This window comes from Poromitra crassiceps, assembly GCF_964638095.1.
Source record: "Poromitra crassiceps genome assembly, chromosome: 29".
Taxonomy (NCBI): domain Eukaryota; kingdom Metazoa; phylum Chordata; class Actinopteri; order Beryciformes; family Melamphaidae; genus Poromitra; species Poromitra crassiceps.
The window spans coordinates 8,732,112-8,737,111 of NC_139641.1; the positions used below are offsets into that span (position 1 = coordinate 8,732,112).

General features: G+C 44.8%; 1 protein-coding gene across 1 annotated transcript in view; it reads right to left on the minus strand.

The window, feature by feature from the left end:
- LOC310799975 (growth factor receptor-bound protein 10-like) overlaps positions 1 to 5,000 on the minus strand; it is a 201,318-nt gene that overhangs the window by 94,228 nt on the left and 102,090 nt on the right. The window lies entirely within an intron of this gene.

A 5,000-nucleotide genomic window follows, 5' to 3' on the forward strand; every position in this document is an offset into this window, starting at 1 on the left:
TTACAGCTCAAAAAACACGTTTTGGTATCACTAACCAAATCGATATTGAAATTAATCAAATCGGAATCGAATCGGGATTAATCGATTCGCAACCTTGTGAATCGGAATCTAATCGATTCTTGAAATGTGAACCAATACCCAGCTCTATCACAGAGCCCTCCATGGTCGAGCCCCCTCCTACATCTCAGACCTCATCCTCCCATCCTCCTCCAGCCGGTCACTGAGGTCATCCCACCAGGTGCTCCTGGTCCCCAGGACTAAACTCAAAACTAAAGGGGACCGAGCCTTTGGGGTGACGACGGCCCAAGGCTCTGGAATGCCCTCCCCCCCCTGGCCCTGCGAACTAGGGATGGGCATTTCTAGCAAAAACACTATTCGAAATTCGCTGGCCAAATTCGAATTTAATTCGAAATTCGAAAATAAAAATAAAAATGTAAAAAAAATTAAAAATGTAATTTTTTTTTTTTTTTTTTTTTGTGAGTGAAATGTTGCATTGTCTCCCCTGATTCTAAGTCTAAGGCTTTATTAATTAATAGAAAAAGCTTCTGCTGTGGATTTTTAGCTCAAACAAGCATTGCACCACTGAAGTAAAGAACATGTTACATGACATTGACATTTTCGAAAATAAAAAACAGTTTTGACAATCATGAGTGGTTCATTAAATATTTAGTAGGCTCAGGTTTGAGTGCCAAAGGGGTGCCAAAGTCACCCCCTCTCCCTCTTCATGGGATTTCATCCGCCATTCATTTTTCCATAAACCTTGCTTAAAATGCTTATAAAAATTGTTTTACTTGCTCAAACCAAGCGATTTGACTATACTTAGAATCAGGGGAGACAATGCAACATTTCACTAGAAAAAAAACAAAAAAAAAACGAACCATCCCATCAGAAAGCCTTTTTAACACGTTAAGTGCCATAGCCGAGATAATTCGTCTTACATAATCCAACGCTTGAGTGCCAGAGCCGAGATATCTCGTCTTACATAAACATTTTTTTTTTTTGACGGTGGGACATCAATCAACAACTTTTACATCTTCGAGATCACTATTGGAGCAAGAGAATGTGTATAATCTATTTTACCGACCCACTAAGTGTTGACAGTGCTCCCCCAGACGAGCGAAATCAAAGAAAAAACTGCCGCGGGAGCAAGCCATTCAAGGAAATGGCGAGGCGATTTTACAGTAATTCATTCCAGACTTGTCTTGCCCGAGAGCGGCCGCGCAGGCAGCCGCACACAGAGAGCGGAGAGCGATTTGCAAAATAGATTATAGGTGAAAGACACTTTGAAACACCTCAGAAAGGCCAGAATCAACATCTGCCCATCGCCCACGCATTCCCCGGCCCATCTTGACTCGCACAAGGAGCGTCCGCACGCAGGCAAGCAGGCAGGCAGGCACGCAGGCAGGCAGGCAGGCAGCAGCAACGCGCTTCTGACACGCCCGCTGTAGAGCCAGGAGGAAGGAGGAGAAGACACACGGAGGGAGGAGTTTGAATGAGAGGGGTGTTTCCTGTTGTTATGGAGGAAATTACTGTTCAAAACTATTGTTTAGAATGTCTGACGGTCTTACTGATGCCAAAAATGAATGGTTAAAGTGACTGTTCTGTCGAATTTCACAAAAAGCCATTTATCTCTGAATAAATTTCCAGACGCTGAAACCATGCTGTACTCAACGGCTAATATCTACATAACTACTAACTCTGCAAACTAACTCTTTTAGACAGAGAAAGCACACATTCTATTAGTTATTTTTAGATGATTGGTGTTCATGAATTCTTAACAGAAAATAATCCTCGGCTCTTGTAAAATGAGCCAGAATCCTCAAAAAAAAACCTGGCACAACTTACCTACAGGATGAAAAAATGGCTGGCACTCAATGTGTTAAAAAACAACTCAAAACTCACGTCTACAGACAGAGTAAAAGCGTAATTTGTCACTTATGAAAAAAAGGGGGAAAAAAGAGCTCCGCAAGGCAACAAATGTTTAGAGAAGTATAATAGTATAAAAAAATCGAAATCGAAATCGAGTTTTGAGAGAAAAAATCGTCAATTGAATTTTCAGGCAAAATCGAACAGCCCTATTACTTACTTACTAGATATAGTGACGCAGCTAAAAGGAAACTTGCTATAGGAGCCGGGGTGGTTTTTACTTATCGCTTGCTTTACATCAGGGATACTCAACTTGCTTTGCCCGGGGGCCACTTTCGTGAAATGATAGAAGGCCAGGGGCCAGTTAAAGCCCCAATCAGTAATATTGTTGACATTTTTTACTGTAATATAAGAGCTTTTTAGTCATAGGACATGGTAGATTGACTTGTAATAGGGAGACTCTCGCCTTTATTTATCCCACACCGCCCTCCATTGGCCAGCCCTGGGACTAAGCAGTTTGTCTGCCACGACCCGTGAAAAGATGCGCGCAGCGTTGTGTTCCTGGAAACCAGGAAGTAACTCGATTCGGATTTGCTACGAAAATGATGTTTCACGGAACTGTGGATTATTATTTCATCACGTGGTGAGTACCCGATGTCACAACATGTACATAGAGCTTTCTGGCGCTGTGTTTTGTTGACTTTGAACGGCGATATCGTTATCGATACTAATGCACGCAGAGGGCGCAGTTTCTCCAATAGCAAAACTTGGAAAAGTTGCTGAATGGGGCTTTAAATATCGACTGCCTTACAAGATGGCAGGAATAATATGTAAATTCTGCTTGAAGTGTGTTTTTGCATTAAGATTGAACCCTGCGCCATAACCACATGTACAACCTCCCCCCGCCACCACCACCCCTGCTCCTTCCTGGTCTAAACTTTACTCCTAACGGGCCACCTGGGAATTCAAAAACCAACAACATTCCCGTACCGAGCAGGTCGCCCCCCGTCTTAACAACTTGGTTTGTGAATATTTACCAGGCTCCTCCTCCTGGCTTTACTGATGGGAGAGCCAAATGTATGTCACAGATAGTGATTCAAGGCAAAACACATAAGCACTTAGAGAGGCATTCATCTTTGACCTCATTTACCGGACCAAACCCAGATTTATCGTCTGGCGCTGAATCGATGTCAGGGCCAGTAAGTCAGCGCCGTGTGACGTTCCCAGCTGATAAAGAAACGTCAAGGCCTTTTACACTAGAATAACACTCAGCCGTTAAAGGGATAGTTCCAAAGATGACTGATGCGGTGCCTGATTTATGTCGCAGATGGTAATCCGAGCGCCCACGACGCCCCCCGTTCCCAGAGAGCTCCGACTGGTCTGATGCTGTTTCGACGTTTACTGGATTCCTCGGCTCCGTCAATTCGTCGGCTAATTTATGGACCGAGGTTCAAGCGAGCAGCACTCGTATTAAATTCAGAACTTTCGTGGCCCGACTGAAACTGCAAAACGTCTTATGATCTTGCACCGTAAGAGCCATAACCAGAGCAGGCCAGGAGCGCAGCCGGCGAGAGTATTTATGAGAATGGTCCGCCCTCATATTACTGTAAACTGGTATGTTACTGTATCCAGCGCTACACACACACATACACACACACACACGCACGTAGGGAAGCATGTGTACTGTATATACACACACACACACTCTCATAGGAACACGCGTGTGCTCTCATAGGAACACGCGTGTGCTCTCACACACTTCCCACTTAGTTTCCATCACACGTTTTTTCCCCCTCAAACACACCCACACACGTAGGGAAGCATGTGTATACACACACACACACACACACACACACACGTAGGGAAGCATGTGTATATACACACACACACACACACACACACACACACACACACACACACACGTAGGGAAGCATGTGCATACAAACGCACACACACACACACACACACACACACACACACGTAGGGAAGCATGTGTATACACACACACACACACACACAGTAGTATACGTCACATGCAAGCCATCCTGCCTGCGATGAGTAAGTAACACATGGGGTGGATGATGCAGAGCGCACACACACACACACACACACACACACACACACACACACACACACACACACACACACACACACACACACACGTAGGGAAGCATGTGCATACACACACACACACACACACACACACACACACACGTAGGAAAACATGTGTATATACACACACACACACACACACACACACACACACGGGGTGGATGATGCAGAGCGTGGACAATTCCTCAAGCTAATGTGCAACAGACAGTGACCAGTGTATGACGAGTGAAGCCATGGAAAATTCCTTCAAAGACAAAGTATTTAGCAAGAACATCTACGTTCCTGGACAAGAAGACAATGAGGACGTCAGCTACGTCCTTCATTCAACGTCACTATGACTACACCTGTTTATCCTGCTACAGTAGCATCATGGAAAAAATCTAAAGCCCAAAATGAATAATAATAATAATAATAATAATAATGATTGGATTTATATAGCGCCTTTCCAAGGCTCAAAGCGCTTCACAGAATCATTATTCGTTCACACCATTCGTACCGGTGGTTCGAAGGCGTGGCAGCCACACATCGGCGCTCAACGGCCCCTCCGACCACCATCATTCATGTCTACATTCATACCAATCATACGAGGCAAGGAGGGTTAAGTGTCTTGCCCAAGGACACAGCGACAGCAGCTGGGAGGGAGCGGGGATCGAACCGCCAACCCTTGCGTCATTGGCCGACCCGCTCTACCTCCTGAGCTAAAGCCGCCCCAGCCTCAGCCGAATGAATGAGGCTCATCCTTGATCTGAGCCCATCTCATCTTATGGATTTAAATTGGCTCCCCGTTGAAAGCAGAGTACAACAGTTGGAAACTTATCATCGTTTATATAAAATATGACATGACCTTTGTGCCAATGACTTCGCCAAGTACTTGCAGTATGTTCGTGACCTCCACAGCCGGAACACAAGAAGCCAGTGTAGCAGATTTGAAACCTGCCCAATCTGAAGAGCAAAAGTAGGAAGAAGTTCCTCCCTTGGATGTTTGTCGTGCATTCTCCAAAATAAAGTCATTCATTCATAAT